The 18,519-nt window shown below is 41.1% G+C and overlaps 1 protein-coding gene across 2 annotated transcripts in view; it reads right to left on the bottom strand.

Annotated features, from left to right (window-relative positions):
• Positions 1–18,519, bottom strand: part of LOC108648060 (chemokine-like receptor 1) — a 164,593-nt gene that overhangs the window by 129,137 nt on the left and 16,937 nt on the right. For both annotated transcript variants that reach the window (XM_031906139.1, XM_031906138.1), the window contains exon 2: positions 5,310–5,372. The gene's annotated coding sequence lies outside the window, so the exon portion shown is untranslated. The remainder of the gene's footprint in view (positions 1–5,309; positions 5,373–18,519) is intronic.

Below are 18,519 nucleotides of genomic sequence, written 5' to 3'. Positions count from 1 at the left end.
ACCATTGTGATTGGATGTCTGTGACTCTACTACCATCAAGGGTTTAAATACCGGGGAATTCCCTACCAGTCATTTGAACTGAAGAAGTCACTCGGATGAGTGGTGAAATGTTTTCAAGAAAAACTCAGAAAAGTCCAGTTGTTTTAGACTTAATTTTACTAGATACTGTATATTGGTTCTTGAACATCAAATGAGTTTTATTCAAAGGTAGCAGCAAAAATAAACAAGTAGTATAATAATGCAACAAATGTGGTTGGTCAGTTACATTTACCAGTAGCGGGATATGCTTCTAGTGGTCTGGATCCCCTTTAGTGGAAGCGTCTCAGGGATATAAATATAGTCCCTCTCCAACTCCTTACTTTTGACACTATCTGAGTTGTAAGCTAGATAGGCTAGACTTAAAGAGCAGCTTTGGCTTCACTGAGGAGATGTAGTTTGGACATAGGTTCTCCTTGGACCTATCTCGCTTACAACTCATATAGTGTGTTAAATGGAAATCTACTATCTATATTCTACATCTTATTGATAGGGTCTGTTTCCCTCTATTCACTAAGTGATTGGCTTCAATTAGGGCACTAAACTTCTCACTGGGGCCTTATGCTTTACGCTCCCCAGCAAACCCACCCCCGGGACCAAGTAAAGTCCAAAGAGAAAGAGACAAGTGTTCCTTCCCCATATATAACCTAAAGGCAGGGGCAACTTATAATATAGATAGGCATACATGGGCACATCCCTCACCCAGGGAATAGTTTACAGCTTCCGGGACTTTTTGAGCTTGTTGTGAATTGGGTCTCCTACTCTTATTCTGGTGTAGATGACATGAGGGCTCTGGAAACACATAAGGAGGATTATGGATCATTATTATTCTAGGATACATGCAGTTATAAATAGTTCTATAGAAGGACAAATCTACAAAAATACATTTGACTAGGCAAAGATATGTTCCAGTTTGCCTAAATGATTTTCTTCTAATTGTTGTGTTTTCTCAGAGAAGTTCCAAAGTGGTTTGAAATCTGTGTTTCAGATTTCAGAATTAATTAGCTTCACAAATACAGCAATTAAAACAGCCAGTGCCAAACGTGAACAGAATAATAGATTGCGGGGAAAAAACACATTCTGAGCCCAGTTACATAAGATAAGAAAATTAGGGAATGCTCTGGGGAGATGAGGTAGGTCCAACTGCGTCACAGCCATGATTATTCTGGAAGCCAAACGTCTATTACTCCAAGAGGAACAATTAAATGTGGTGCACGGAGTTCTGAAAATAGGGTGAGGCCATTAAAGGTAAGAGGGGAATGCAGAGATATCGGAGAAGGGATCACAAATACTTGAGCTGCAGGAAGCCTTGCATTTCTGAGAACAATGTAGCAGAGGTAAGGTAACACCACTAAAAAGAGTAGTGAGAAATACATTTCCTCTTATAGGGGAAGAGCTGGTTTTTCGATGACCAGAGCACTTAAACCCTTTATGAGTCTTGACAATGAAGTCCCAACATTGTCTTTTCCACATTTCTAGAGTTCTGTTGGACCCTGTGTGGAGACACGTTGTTTATTAACACATAATGCCACTCGATATGATTGCCCTGGAAAAGGAGTCTAATTCTGTTTATTTTAGTTTTGCTTCCTAACATGATCATTTTATGTCAGAGTCTATGTCTATAGGCATGTAAGTAGGTAAAAGAAAGAATTAATTTATAAGTGTAAATAGTTAGCAATGTGCAGGTAGAGTCTATATAAGGCAGCACTGCTTTATTCTTCTTTCAGCCTGGTAACATCCAGTATCGGACTGGTCCACCAGGATACCAGGAATACTCCCAGTGGGCCCAGGTGTCAGTGGGCCCTCCTGCTCCTGACCATTTGGCCTACTTCATAGTCATTCCCTATTCAAGAATGAGACAAAAGAGAGGAGAAATAGATGGAAGGATAGATGCTAGCATGTAAATAAAGAGACTTGTAGAATTAAGTCATTGAGTGAGGAAAGGAGGAAAAGTAGTTTGGAGAGGGGGCCTATGGTCTATGGTTATGGTAACTTCTACAGAGAGACAGACGCCACTGAGTAAACCAGTTGGGCACTCAGTCCTTGGCAGGTTAACCAAACAGGTAGAGGATGGTAACTAGCTCACACACAAGACAGCTAAGTAAGGATGGCTTGAGTCCCCCAAGGTGTCAGTAATTGGGGCAGAGCCCTGGAGGGGATTGTACGCCAGATAGGAATCTTGAGTGTGGAGGATTAGTAGGTGGCCTTAGGTAGTGGCCTTGTAGTAAAGCTGTAATGAGACAGCTCGGATGAAGCTTGGGCACTGTAAGGAGACAGGGGTCCTGGAGGCCTCAAGGTTGATAATGTGACTTATACTTGTGAAACTGAAGGTATTCTGGTTGGTTTACTCCAGTCTGCACTACTCTGCCTTGTGAGAAGCCTACCATACAGTTCTCATTCAACACACTTTGTTGTGGTCCTGACTACTGTTCTCAGCAAAGGCCTAGACTGTTCCTGAGGGGTAAAGGTGAGGGCCGTGGGTACCAACTTTACAGGCACTTATGGTTTATTGTTTGCTGAGGTTAAATCCTTTAATGTTGCTTTAAAGGACATGTAAAGCCTACATTTGCCTACAATGTATATCAGTTGGGCACGTCTCCCCCACCCAAATGGCATTATTTGTACTGCATATATCCCCTCCGCTTGCAGCACCATCACATTTTCATAAAACAAATAGCAGTTTTTACCCGGTGGCCATTTTTCCTCAGATATATAATCAGATACATTTAAATCTGCAAACAGCATACACACACACAGACCCTTATTCAGCATACATTTAATCAACAATACAGGCTCACACAGGCACAACTGTGTGATAAAAGCTCTGCTTTGTTTTAGCTGAGCTCAGGAGAGGAGGTTAGGAGAAAAAAATCGAAGCAGAAAGCTAGAGCTGAGTTTCTGTGGGAACAAGCAATGCCATCTCTGTACTGGCTGCTAGACTGGGGGGCGTGTTTAGGAATCTGAGTTTAGAACAACTGAGCATGCCCACAAGCCAGAAATCAAAGGGGGGGGGGTGAGTGGGTTACAGGAAGAGAAGGAAATCTAAGTGATTAAGGGGGATGCTGCAGCCTCACTATTAACCTCTGAACAACCAGAGTGGCAGGTATTGAAAGATTTCACTTTTTCACTGATTACAGTGTGTGAGGTTTGCATGTCCTTTAATGGTGAAATATATCACATTGTAAGAACTCCATTACCCAGATTGCAGAAGAGCAACATTTGCTCTCATTTTAGCATAAACACTGCATTTATAAATGCCCATTTCAGAGTTTATACCAGATCTCTATGGACTGCTAGTCTGACCCAGCTGCTTGTTGTAAGGTCATTATGACCACCCACAAAAGACTTTGTTTGTAAGACAAGGAAGGCTGGGATAAAGAGGGAATATTTAGGTCCCAGGTCCTCCAGGTGGCAAAGTGACATTACATACACAGGTGACATCACTTCTGGTGATGTCACAGGGGGAAATGCGCCAGACCCCTCCCCCCCAGTTCCACTGCTGGATTTCTTCTGGTAAGTCTGGTGGTAGCTGGGGAGGGTCATTTTTTTACTTCATTGATTATATAGGAACGCAAGGGCCATCCCCCTAAGGCTGCCGCCCTGGGCACACTCCTTTGGGTGCCTATATAAAAATATACCAATATACAGCAATGTCATATTTCTGTGAGCCAATTAGAAGGGGAAAATAGAAGATTTTTGTGGCCCTTTCATCTGTAACATCACGGACAGAGCCTGCTTTGCTCCTTTAATAAACAGCACTAAGGAGTGTAGATAATAAAAGAAAAGTACTTTATTAACTAATGGAATACTTTAATACATTGGATGAAATGTGATACAAGGCACTTAGAAGCAAAGCAAGCTCAGTGTGCTCAGATCACAGTGACATAGCGATTTCCCCGGCCAGTTTGGCATTTCTGGAACAGCCCCAGGCAGCACGACACAAGAGCCACAAGGTAACTAATCCAACATAACACACTAAACTATATCCGGCTAGTAATCAGCACTACCAAGAGCCAATCAATCCACTGGTTTACTGTGTACAGATGGTATTGTAGGGACCCATAGGGTTAAGCTTCCTATGGCTTTATAACCTACATCTTCACACCTTTACTGTTATTGGGCAAAGCCCTTATACTCAGGTTACAGTTAAACCACTATTTCCTATTGGTCTAGTCAGGTTGTTCACACCCCTTGCAGACTGATATAGGGCCACGGAGTAGAGATAGAGACAGGCCAGAATAAACCCTGATCCCTACTCATTTGGAGGACTCATATACTAGAGGTTATCAACCTGAAGGATCAGATATCTACCCAGACTACCTCCACAGGGGTATTAGCTGAAAGGTGTATTTACCCTGCCCAGACTCTACCAAGAGGTGGGATAAACCGGTGTACCCCCTCTCTTCTTCCTCAGAGTGTACTATTACTTAACTACTTAACTAATCTACCGCTGCCTGTCTGTGAGTATTGATAACCCTGCTTGCAATTGTGTCTTGGACAATAAACTGTATTATAGTTATACTACAAGAACCTTTCCACATGCCAATGATCCCCAACCAGTGGCTATGGGGCAACATGTTGCTCCCCAACCCCTTGGATGTTGCTCTCAGTGCCCCCAAACCAGGGAGTTATTTTTGAATTCCTGACTTGGGGGCAAGTTTTGGTTGAATAAAAACAAGATTTCCTACCAAATAAAGCCCTTGTAAGCTGATAGGGTGCATAGAGGCTGCCTAATAGCCAATCACAGCCCTTATTTGGTTCCTCCATGAACTTTTATGGTGCTTGTGTTGCTCCCCAAGTCTTTTTACATTTGACTGTGGCTCACAAGTAAGAAAAGTTGGGGATCCCTGCCCTAAGCTCTCCAACCATATCTACCCCAAATAAACACTCCACCCTGTAGGATAGTTCCTACCCATAAATACACACTATATTCTAGGATAGGGGTTATAGTTTATGCACCCTCTGCAGCATTCAGTCCAACTTTAACTACAGGAGTTTGCTTCTGAATTTTTTTAAACTTTGTAAAGGTTCTTCTGATCTGTAGATGGTCATGAGATGGTCATTTTTTACTCTGCTGTTCATCCACAATAAATAACACAAGAGCATATAAAAACCAGTTGGTAATCCATATACAGTTATGGAATCCATTAACTTCAAACCCGTTCTTTTATAATGACTTACAACTTAAAAATAATAGGTTTAAAACATAATTTGTAATATTAGTAGAATGTCTGTGTAACCAGACAAGCAGAATAAAATAGGGGTCTCTTTACCTGTTCTTGAGATGGCTACTTCATGGTCTTCATCAAAATTCTTCATTGAAGATAAATGGAGACCTAAAGAGTCAGACAGGGTTGAGTTACTGAACAAGACCACCATTCCCATTACTGTAAGATGTTACTATGTAGCAGGTATCCAGTAAACATTACCATTTGTAGGGTTATGTACTACATTCAATTATATTTCCTTTAGGGCAGTGATCCCCAACCAGTGGCTCGGGGGCAACATGTTGCTCACCAACCCCTTGGATATTGCTCCCAGTGGTCTCAAAGTAGGTGCCATTTTTAAATCTCTGGCTTGGAGACAAGTTTTGGAAGCCCAGAGATAATTTTACTTCAATCAGGGTAGTAGTCCACATGGGGCTACCAAATAGCCAATCACAGTCCTTATTTGGCAGCCCCAAAGAACTTTTTTCATGCTTGTGTTCCCCAACACCGTATATCTGTGTGGCTCAGGAGTGAAAACGATTGGGGATCCCTGATCTAGGGGATGATTGTTCAATTTTGGCTTTTTAAATCTGTTACTGAGCTAGATTTCCCGGCACAGTATATTGGCTTTAAAGAAATGCTGGGAGTTGTAGATGTACGGAAAAATCAATTTTATGTTTATTAGTGAAATTCTTTCAACCTCATATATATATATTCCAATGTCTTACACCCAATATTTGGGATCCAATATTCGGTCAGGTCCCTCATTACCTATTATATATTCAGGTATTGGATCCATTATCCAGAAACCTATTATTCAAAGAATTACAAAATGGCCATCTCTCATAGACTCCATTTTAATCAACTAATAATAATAATTTATTTTAAATGATTTCCTTGTTCTCTGTAATAATAAAACAGTATCTTGTACTTGATCCCAACTAAGATATAATTACCCCTTATTGGGGGCAGAATATCCCTATTGGGTTTATTTCATGGTTAAATGATTCCCTTTTCTCTGTAATAATAAAACAGTACCTGTACTTGATCCCAACTAAGATATAATTACCCCTTATTGGGGCAGAACAGCCCTATTGGGTTTATTTCATGGTTAAATGATTCCCTTTTCTCTGTAATAATAAAACATTACCTGTACTTGATCCCAACTAAGATATAATTACCCCTTATTGGGGGCAGAACAGTCCTATTGGGTTTATTTCATGGTTAAATGATTCCCTTTATTGGGGGCAGAACAGCCCTATTGGGTTTATTTAATGGTTAAATGATTCCCTTTTCTCTGTAATAATAAAACAGTACCTGTACTTGATCCCAACTAAGATATAATTACCCCTTATTGGGGCAGAACAGCCCTATTGGGTTTATTTAATGGTTAAATGATTCCCTTTATTGGGGGCAGAACAGCCCTATTGGGTTTATTTAATGGTTAAATGATTCCCTTTTCTCTGTAATAATAAAACAGTACCTGTACTTGATCCCAACTAAGATATAATTACCCCTTATTGGGGCAGAACAGTCCTATTGGGTTTATTTAATGGTTAAATGATTCTTTTTTCTCTGTAATAATAAAACAGTACCTGTACTTGATCCCAACTAAGATGTAATTACCCCTTATTGGGGGCAGAACAGCCCTATTGGGTTTATTTCATGGTTAAATGATTCCCTTTTCTCTGTAATAATAAAACAGTACCTGTACTTGATCCCAACTAAGATATAATTACCCCTTATTGGGGCAGAACAGCCCTATTGGGTTTATTTCATGGTTAAATGATTCCCTTTTCTCTGTAATAATAAAACAGTACCTGTACTTGATCCCAACTAAGATATAATTACCCCTTATTGGGGGCAGAACAGCCCTATTGGGTTTATTTCATGGTTAAATGATTCCCTTTTCTCTGTAATAATAAAACAGTACCTGTACTTGATCCCAACTAAGATATAATTACCCCTTATTGGGGCAGAACAGCCCTATTGGGTTTATTTCATGGTTAAATGATTCCCTTTTCTCTGTAATAATAAAACAGTACCTGTACTTGATCCCAACTAAGATATAATTACCCCTTATTGGGGGCAGAACAGCCCTATTGGGTTTATTTCATGGTTAAATGATTCCCTTTTCTCTGTAATAATAAAACAGTACCTGCACTTGATCCCAACTAAGATATAATGAAAATAATTAAAGATTCAGAAAGAGAATACGGTAATAAAAAAAAAAAGAAGCTAGATGGGCCCCTGATCACACTGGGCCCCTAGGGTTTAGCTTAGGTAAGCCTATGCATTAATCTGCCCCAAATCCTTTAAAAGCCTTGCATTCAAGGAACACAGCTTCTCCCTCAGACTGTGTAATGACTATACTGGCACGGTGCCATAGCAGAATGGCAATTCACCAGCCAGCGGTAATTTAACGACTTGACTGTTTGTTTGCTCAGTGAATGCAAAAAAAAAACCAACCTGAACTGATTTGCAGCGGTGCTGCCTGGAGCGTTAGTGGGCCTAATGTAGTAGGGCAATGTGAATGTATAAGCCCTTGTGTAAGCAAGAGGGGTAATTATGGGGAAGGAATGCAGGTTGTAGTTCAGTATTATGTGCAGCCACATTTGGGCATCACCCTATATGAGTGTGTTATAGGTAGAAACCAATGTAGCTCTACTATATTTTTTATTTCTAAAAGACCTTTGGACACGAAGATGATGGTTGCCTTACACTATATTGGGGCTTACTTTTTATGAATATATATGAAGGCTCGTTTACAAACGCAAAAGCAAAAACATACAGTGTACCAATTGCTATGTTCTTTAACAATAGAGCATTTTTTTACGCCAGATATAGCGGGTGCATTATATACTGGTGTGGACCCAAATAAACATCTGCTTTGGTAAACTGCCACGCAAGTTAGTGGCATCATTTAACGTGCTGTGCCTTTAACGTTCTAGTTAGATAGGAACCAGGAAGTTGGGCCACTGACAAAGTCTGACTCTTCAGTAAGTAGTGGTTCCCCAACATTGCCCTTTGGGGGCCCTGGAATTTCTGCTGTGGTACTAGCTGGGAACCTACTAACCTCGGAGTTTAAGATGACCAAAATGCGGAATACAGACAAGGACGAGACAAAAATGTGGTCAATTCAGGGTAAGGTCAAGGCAGGCAGCAAGTATCATGGTCAGGAAAAAAAGGCTTAGCAGGATCTAAGGCAACCAGAAGCGAGCTTGGGCAAAGAAGGAATCAGAGGACAGGTTTAAATTGGGAGTTTTAAAAGAAAGGAATATAAAGGAAGTGAAGAAAAAGGAAGTAAACAAAAAACCATAACCAAGATGGCGCTTTTGGCTTCAAAATGTACAACTGAGCATGTCATGATGTCACCGCGCATGCTTTCAGATTTGTCATTCTGTTTAGATTAAAATTGTCCTTAATTATAAAATTCAATATAAATTCTTATGAACAGTGAGGGTTTGGGTTGAGCTCTTTCTCCCACTCTCCCTGCCCGTGACCTTACTCTGCTGGCTTCCACCTCTGGCAACCTCTATTACTAGTCATTCACCTGTCCCACCCCCTTTCATGACATCAGAGTTGGGGGTTCAGGCACGGGTCTATAAAGAGAGGGGTCTTGCTGGGTCGGGTTGGGTTGGAAAAGGGCAGATTAGGGTTGGGTGCGGCTCATTTTTTTTGCCGATCTGCACATCCCTAGAACAGGGGCATAGTATGGACATGGTTATTTATACTGTATATATTAGGGATGCACCAAACCCAGTTTTTTTTACGAACCCAGTGTTACCACTGTGCAGGCTGGTGGTGGTGGTGTAATGGTGTGGGGGATGTTTTCTTGGCACACTTTATGTCCCTTAGTGCCAATTGGGCATCGTTTAAATGCCACGGCCTACCTGAGCATTGTTTCTGACCATGTCCATCCCTTTATGACCACCATGATGGCTACTTCCAGCAGGATAATGCACCATGTCACAAAGCTCGAATCATTTCAAATTGGTTTCTTGAACATGACAATGAGTTCACTGTACTAAAATGGCCCCCACAGTCACCAGATCTCAACCCAATAGAGCATCTTTGGGATGTGGTGGGACGGGAGCTTCGTGCCCTGGATGTGCATCCCACAAATCTCCATCAACTGCAAGATGCTATCCTATCAATATGGGCCAACATTTCTAAAGAATGCTTTCAGCACCTTGTTGAATCAATGCACCGTATTACACTGTATTAGTATGGTGAGAAAGGTCCTAATGAGGACCGAAATGTCGGTTTTAACGATATATTTTCAATAAATTTTTGATAAAACATTGAAGGGTGTGCTGGCCACAGATGATTATTTTCTATAGATATATATGTATTGTACCTTTAAGGTATAGAAGTAGAGAAACAACAAGATGAAGCAAAGTAATGAAATTATGAATGGGGTCTCACACAGCCTACAAGTGAATCCTTATACAGTACAGCTTTTACTTTTTAAAAATTCTCTGCGCGTTTCCCTTGAGTTATTGGCTGCCGTTTCGGTGAATTGATGGGAAATTACGGGAGTAATGCAGAACTTTAGGTAATGTGGATTTGAGAGGAACAATAGTAATCTCTTCTTTTCAGAAAGCCTGTTCTGTTTTTAGCAGACGGCAAGGTCACTTGTATATAAAACACAACAGACTCTCACAATATGGAATTTCAGTTAGAATGTTGCAACATATGTCAGAACATTCTGTTTATCACTGTAAGTGACTCAGCTGGCCAACGGCAAAACAAGATTTAGAGCTGAATATAGGGGTCCAAGGTTGAAAACTGTTAAATAATGACTTCAATTATGTCAATTAAATGGTTCAGTCATTTCTAACACTAAACAAGAATATGTAGGCAGTTTCACTTTAGTACTTCATCAAAGAAGCTGATAAAAGGAAATACCAATCCACTCAGAAGCCCCTGATAATGAGTTGCTGAAAGGCTGCTGCTTAGAGAAGGGAGGGGATTTGAACAAACTGTCCTGATTAAAGGGGGAAGGGGGGTAAATTTAGTAAAAATAGCCCACATTTTTATTTGTGCTCTATAATGACATAAAAATAGGGAAATATGATGAAAACAATAGGCAGAAGTCCTGTTTATAGGGCTCATTTTAAGCAAAAGTGTTTTTAGGTGTATACTGTCCCTTTAAAATTCAATCTCCCCAGCTTATGTCCTGGTATCCGGCTGCCTAGCAACATGGGCAAGTAACAGCACTCGCTGACCCAACCTTCCTTCCAGCTATTGATGCCGGAGAGTTAGAAGCAACCCACCTGTGTAAATGGCTTCATGCAAGCTTTTGTAATTAACGAGCTCAGCATTAACAACCCCCTGAAATGCATTAAAATCCATTTTCACTTCTTTTCTTCTAGAGACCCATTAACATACATTTCTGTGGTGTGAGTTAGAGCTGATGCCGAACAAATACTTCTTAGGCTGGAATTCAGTTGCAATTTTAAACTTTAGTTCACCTTTAAACTTAAAAGGGCCATTGGAAATACAGGTATCGGACCCCTTATCCGGAAACCCGTTATCCAGAAAGCTCCGAATTACGGAAAGCCTGTCTCCCATAGACTCCATTTTAATCAAATAATTCAGAATTTTAAAACTGATTTCCTTTTTCTCTGTAATAATAAAACTGTACCGTGTAATTGTTCTAAACTAATATATAAATAATCCTTATTGGGTGCAAAACAATCCTGTTGGGTTTAATTAATGTTTTATTGATTTTTTTGTAGACTTAAGGTGTGGAGATCCAAATTACGGAAAGACCCCTTATCCGGAATACCCTTGGTCCCGAGCATTCTGGATAACAGGTCCTATACCTGTACACCCGGTCAGTATTTTACTTGCCTAGGTGGTAAAATACCAGCCAAGGCTGGGTCCTATATTACAAATTTACCAGCAATGTACTTTTACCGGCAATGTATGATTACTAATTGTAACAACTAGTAATCCCCCAGCTCCAACTAGGCAGCCAAACAATATTTGCTTCAATGTGGCCTTGATTTCCTCTGACTCCGCCCCCAATTATGTCATGACCCTGACTACCTGCCCCTTTGGAAACACACGCCCCTGCCTAACCAGTATAAATGTAGCAAAATGGTGGCAATGCTAGTGCTATTCTGTACTGGGGGGGTCACATTGCTCTAATGTACTGGAAGTGGGGGGCAGTACTGGGGGTTGCTAGGGGTAGCAATGCTATTCTATGTTGTGGGTTGCTGGGGATCATACTGCCGATTAATACTCTGTTATGCTAGAATATACAATTCCTCCTTTGTTGTGGCTACAGTGTCATTTTATGCTGGAGGTTACTGGGAAACACAGTGCTGGGGGGATGGGGGATGCTGGGGGTTGCCTGGAGTTACAGTGCTATTGTATGCGTTGGTATAATGGAAGACACAGTATTGTTATGTATTGGGGATACACTTTGCACCCAGTCCCATGGTTAGTGCCTAAAGTAGGGATCCCCAACCTTTTATACCCGTAAGCCACATTCAAATGAAAAAAGTGTTAAGGAGCAACACAAGCAGTGTGGGGGTGCAAATAAGGGCTATTTGGTAGCCCCTATGTTGACTGGGAGCCTACAGAAGGCTCTGTTTGGCTTCAACACTTGCCTTCAAGTCAGAAATTCAAAAATAACTACCTGCTTTGAGGCCACTGAGAGCAACATCCAAGGGGTTTGGGAGCAACATGTTGTCCCTGAGCCACTGGTTGGGGATCACTGGCACAGAATGTTTTCTCTTCTTGTGAATACAGCAGTGATTGCATTGGGCAGCACTGTATTCATTATAGGGGAAGCAGTATGTAGGGACCCCCTGGCTTCCACTCACTCACAGAGCTCCATTCTGCATTGAATTGAAATGCAGCCATTCCAAACCCAGCCAGGTCTCCTCTCCTTGATTATAAGGAAAATTGTCTCTATCTTTGCTGATACCATGATTTTAGCCCAAAACTGCTCATATTTGCATTTTTGGATCCAAATTTGCCTGTACTGGGGGTGTCAGGCGCATTTTCATTATAGTCAATGAAAAACATGAATTTGTCACACACACATTTGTTATACACGTGGAACAAAGAGTTAAAACACACATTGCTCTGCCATGAATGGTATGGTCCCCATGTGAGTAAGTGAATTAACCACGTTCTAGTTAAATGTATGAACTTATGATTGGTCATAAAGTTCATATTATACAATAGCCTAACCCAAGGTGAGAGAGGAAAGGTGGAACAGTATTTAAATGCGGTATTATAGCTATAAATGCTTTGTGCATAAACCAAGTACAAATATAATAGAGTTGGAATAAAAAGAGACAAAATATGTTGTTCTGAGAAATTACAAAAGGAGTAATAAAGAGAATAAAGTGAGCAATATTGGCTCCCCAGAACAACTGCAAATGTTTCTTCCCTAATGTAAAACTGTCTTTACTGAGACAACATTGTCCTGTTGGGACAGCAGGCTACTTGCTACACAACTATTACACAGCTATTACAACCTTTAAGTCAAAGCAAAAAATATAAACTAGACCAGAAATCTCCACTCCTCAGTACGGGCAGTTTTACAGTAGGGCAGAAACATTTGCAATTGTTCTGGGGAGCCAGTATTAGATAGACTCTTTGGGAAGGGAAATGTAGATAAAAGTACAAAGGGCATATTATATAACCCAATCCCGCCCCCCTCAGCTGCAACTTCTAGCATCCTACTGACAGTAGAAGACTGTTGGAAATATTTGTGGGAGTATAACAAGAGCTGGGGGCTGTAGTTTGGAATTCCCTGCCCTGCATTAATGAGTAAAATTAGCTGTTTCTTGAGTAACTTGCTCATTCAAGTATCTATTAGCATTCAAGCCTTTACTACAGAAATTCACATGTCAAACCAAGACTATAGGAAAGTTCAGGAAGCTGGTCTTGTATAAAGTCTTGGAGCGGAGAGGAGAGGAAAGGAGGAGAAGGAGAGGAGAAGTTGGGAGAAGGAGAGTATTCTATTAGTATTTAAGCCTTTACTACAGAAATTCACATGTCAAAGTCTTGGAGAGGAGGAGAAGGAGAAGCAGAGGAAAAGGAGACGAGAGGAGGAGAAGGAGAGGAAAAGGAGATGAGAGGAGGAGAAGTAGGAGAGGAGGAGAAGTAGGAGAGGAGAAGGAGAGGAGAGGAGAGAAGGAGAGGAGGAGAAGAAGGAGAGGAGAAGAGAGAAGAAGAAGGAGAGGAGAAGGAAAGGTGAGGAGGAGAAGGAGAAGGAAAGGAGAGGAGAGGAGGAGAAGAAGGAGAGGAGAAGAGAGAAGGAGAGGAGGAGAAGAAGGAGAGGAGAAGAGAGAAGAAGAAGGAGAGGAGAAGGAAAGGTGAGGATGAGAAGGAGAAGGAAAGGAAAGGAAAGGAGAGGAGAGGAGAGGAGAGGAGGAGAAGGAGAGGAGAGGAGGAGAAGAAGGAGAGGAGAAGAGAGAAGGAGAGGAGGAGAAGAGAGAAGAAGAAGGAGAGGAGAAGGAAAGGTGAGGAGGAGAAGGAGAAGAAAAGGAGAGGAGAGGAGGAGAAGGAGAGGAGAGGAGGAGAAGAAGAAGGAAAGGAGAGGAGGAGAAGGAGAGGAGAGGAGAGGAGGAGAAGAAGAAGGAGAGGAGAAGAGGAAGAGAGAAAAATGTGTCTGTTTAACCAGAAGCAGGAATATATAATGAAGCTTGGCTGGAGATCTCTAAAGCAAAATAACAACCAAATAAACAAAAATGACTTCCAGAGAGCAGACACATTTATCAGGGCCCCCACAGTGTAACACCATAGAATCTATGGGATATGCACATGAAGCTTAGCAAATGGAATACAATTATAACAATGCCAAGCCATTTCATTGTAAATTCTGGGAGTTCAATAAATATAGCACAGATGATATTGATATTAATATTGTGACCCTAAAACCCCATAGGCAACTATTGTGGCTATAGGGATCATTTATCTGAGGGATAACTAAGTGCAAGAAGGGTCATTTAGGATATACCCTACTGTGCCAGAGCACCAATGAGCACTGAGTATGCTGCCCCCATGAATACAGTGCTGCCAAATGATAGATGGATAAATAGATAGATGGATATTTGTGTTCTTTCTTACTGAATGTATCATTTGGTACAAAGAGAGCACAATGAAATTGCAAAGAGATCCATGAAGAGCTACAACTACAGTATAATCTATGTGGTACAGCTACTTGAGCTACAAAGAAGGGCTTATAAAAGGCACCTTTTGGCGGATATGAATCATCTGTACAAAGCCAACGTCAGCACAAGCAGTCCAAGGAACCCAAGGCCATGCCTTGCATCTCAACTGAAGCATGAGAAATAGGTCCTTGATCAAAAAAAACTTCTCATTGGGCAGATATGGTGACAGTTACTTCTACTAATGATTGACTCCCAGTAGCTTTCTTGTCCCCTTGTTTTTTTCCCCAGATCAGTCCTGAGGGCATCTATGTTTGTCCTTCTTGTTTGACAAGAGCTGGAAAGATCTTCCCTGGAGAAAGTTGCAACTGTCAGACCAGATTTCACTCTAAATGGAAAGCTGAAGTGCAACTGTCAGTTAAAGTCCTGGGTGCCACCTGGTTCAGCCAGATTGGTGTCCAAAACTTAATGAGACATTAGCAATAAAGTCCCACCCAAGTGGCAACTGAAGACGCTCTCAACTACTTCAATTGGTAGCAATTTAACGATGATTACAGAGATTCCTCATTACACGGCCTGTGACTGACTTCCCGAGCGCTCGTGCCAATAAAGGCACTTGAGAAGTGATTCCAGAAGCCACTAAACAAAAGCACAATTTAACCATAACAGATTTTATTCCCCACGACACCCGCGGGCTCCATTAACCCATTGCTAGAGAGGAAATGCAAAACAATAGGCCCTTAAGCCGGAACAGCGAACAACAAAGCTTGATCCATTGAGTTATCGCTGGGGAAGGACAGAGCCAACTGTATAGGGGGAATGAATTTGTTGCCATAGTAGCTCAACGAAAACCTGCTCTTATAAACTCTTTATTAACAAGAATTCTTTATTATCCTCATTGATCAATTAGTTGAAAGTTGCACACAGGACACAAGTGCCGCATTAATGTAGATTCAGAGCTGAACTGCAACTGAACTGTCACATCTTTTCTTCAATTTTATTGCACCTTGCACTTCAAGCACAAGCCTATACTGACCTATACTAAATACTGTGCAAGCCCCAGGCTGATATATTCAGTATTTAATGTTTTTAAAGGGGAACTTAACTTTGTTAAAGAGATACTGTGATGATTTTTATGGGGTACTTTTTATTTCTAAATTATACTGTTTACATAGCGAATAATTCCCTCTGCCATTTAACCTTTTATTCTTGAACCAACAAATGTATTTGTAGCTGTAATGTTGGTGTGTAGGCGCCATTTGTGCATTGTGCCTGAGTCTGAGCTTTCAGCCAGCGCTACACAGCGCTTCGTTTGAAATTATCGGCTCAGAGTGGGGCCTGTTATTTGGGTTAAACGATTCTAGTGCATCTTGATCTAAACAAGAGTTTATCTATTGAAGTCTGATATGGAAATAAACTGATACCCCCAGATTAAAGAAGAAAAACACAGAATTTATTTACACTACAGCAATTATTCTGATTCATTTTCACCATTGCTTCTAAAATGTGCCTGGCAGTTTTGGTCAAACAGATATTATTGAGTTAGAGAGGGTCCAGAGAAGGGCAACTAAGCTGGTAAAGGGTATGGAAAGTCTCAGTTATGGGGAAAGGCTGGCCAAGTTGGGTTTGTTTACACTGGGGAGAGGGACCGGGCAGATTGCCATCTTGGAGTCAGGAAGGAATTGTTTCCCCTCTGGGGCAAATTAGAGAGGCTTCAGATGGGGGTTTTTGCCTTCCTCTGGAGCAACTAGCAGTTAGGCAGGTTATATATAGGCATTATGGGTGAACGTGATGGATGTACGTCTTTTTTCAACCTAACTTACTATGTTACTATGTGGCACCTCCTGAGCTTCTAAAAATTGCAGCTATTAAAGAGCCCCAAATTCCCGTGTGCTATTGCCCCGAAGGGCCACTAACTTATAGTGGATGGTTATTGTCATTTTATTCACTGATCCCCTTGAACACCCACCCTACCCATCAGGCCGACTATAGCCCTCAGTACCATAACACAAGGATATTAAGTTCTTGTTCCAAACTGGCCACCTTTCCAACTCTTGCTGGTTTGCTTACCTAAGATGTATAAATAACTTTGGTACATTCCATTCTGTTCCTAAGCGCATTGGATCACTAATTCCTGCCACTGAATCTGCAGAAACAGTTTGATTATTCATTCGCTGCTAAATATAGTGGCCCCCCCTATGTCAGCCAATTAGTGTCTGATTTTATAAAACCCAAGGCTGCTGTTTTGGATAATCTCACAAACAATCTCCAATTAGGGATACAAAAAGCATGGGTGCAAATTTGTCCCTTTATGTAATTGTGTGTGTTTACAGAATGTTTTAGCTCTTTTTTCCCCAGTGTTAAAGACCAGAACCCACATCCCTGTACACAAACCATAAACCTGCTGAAACCCATAGCACTGTTAGTATATCAAAGAGAGCACAATTTTAATGTTCCACTTTGAAATTTGTATTTCTTCAATGTCCAAAACGTATTGTTTAAACCTTAAAACACCCTAGCATTGTATATAGGAACCTGTATGTATTAATGTTGTTGCATTGGGTGCTAAGTACCTTAACTCTGGGGCACTAAAATATTATTTTGACTAGTCTTAAGGGCAAATGCCCATACCTGGTGCACTCTGTGTCTCTCTGTTACCCAACCACTTAGACTGTAAGCTCTATGGGGCAGGGACCTGCTTCCTACTGTGTCTCATACCCCATGGCACTTACTCCCTGTGTATTTATACTTATTTATTGTATTTATTATATCGCTTGTCCTCCCTGCGTGTAATTGTGTATATTGTAAGATTGTACAGCACTGCATGTCCTTGTGGCGCTTTATAAATAAAGTTATACATCTGTTCAATTCATCTCCTATGTGTGCCAAAACCAGACACAATGGCATTTCCAATAATTTTACCTTGGAAAAGCTTACAGTTTTATGTATTTCCTATTATTTTGTCAGGATATTTTATTCCTGAGAAATGTCTTATTTTATCTACAATGGGGCCCCAATGGAAAAAAAAAAATCTCAGTGCACACATGGCCATAAACATGACCCACCACAGGCAAGCCTATTACACCCTGACCATGCCCATGATCATCCCAAATCCCACCCATGCAAGTCCCACCCACATTGTGACCTACTACTTTTATTTCTTGGGGCCCTGACTGGAGAACACCCATTACTCTTCTGATGGTGTCCCTGCTTATAACCCTTAGCAGCCAATGAGACATTTTGTTAAGCTGGTCAGACATGGGAAGATAACAACTATCATGTTGGCAGCTTATTGGCCCATAGATGGGCCGCTTCCAGTGGCCTGCCCAATAGGTAGCTTGCTTACTACAATCAGCCAGGTTTAATACTGACAGTGGACATGTTTCAAGTTGGTGCATTGATGTATTCCTCTTCTGACAGGTCTCCCCTGACCAGGGGGTCAATGACTGGATTCTGTATGACTATGGTGTATAGTGTACAGGACATTATTGTAGTTTTTCCCTCTCGTATAATGTAGTTATGAATAGGTGGCTCTTTCTGACTGGAGCCCTCGTGAGTGAATAGGCTTTAGAGTCTTTACACTGCCTTCCCTCGTAGCATTTGTCTGTAGGAACGACCTGTTGTTCTATTATGCATAGACTTGGCCTTGTTGAAGTGCAAGATGGCCCCATTCAGTGAATAAATGGTATTTAGATAAATTGCCTCTTTCAATTCATCTGTATTCTACAAATTTGGTAAATAAGCAGAACACTGAGTTTCTCTTGCTCAGATATTCAGGGAATAAGTGTTTGTGAAGGTGAAACCAGTTCCATTACTTAGTTGCTCTCGGCTTTTTCTGGCATAATGAAGAGGAAAGAATATGTCTGAGGTCTGAGCAATGGCACAGACAGTACCAGTCACAAACTGGAAAAGAAGCTGCTCAGTAACTAATGAGTGAATGGAGTGCGGGTAATAATATACAGGTATATTAGGGGGCAGTTTAACCATTACTCAAAAATGTAGAGCAAAATTAAAAAACAAGTGGCCTCATTTATGATATGGCAAACTGCAAATAATGGGTAGAAAGGTGGGATATACGTGAGCATTGCCTGCAAGGCAGGATAAATAAGCATTGGGCAGTCTGAAGGCAAGGTATG

This window comes from Xenopus tropicalis, chromosome 7 (genome assembly GCF_000004195.4).
Source record: "Xenopus tropicalis strain Nigerian chromosome 7, UCB_Xtro_10.0, whole genome shotgun sequence".
In the NCBI taxonomy this organism is placed as follows: domain Eukaryota; kingdom Metazoa; phylum Chordata; class Amphibia; order Anura; family Pipidae; genus Xenopus; species Xenopus tropicalis.
This window is presented reverse-complemented; position numbering and strand designations above follow the sequence as displayed.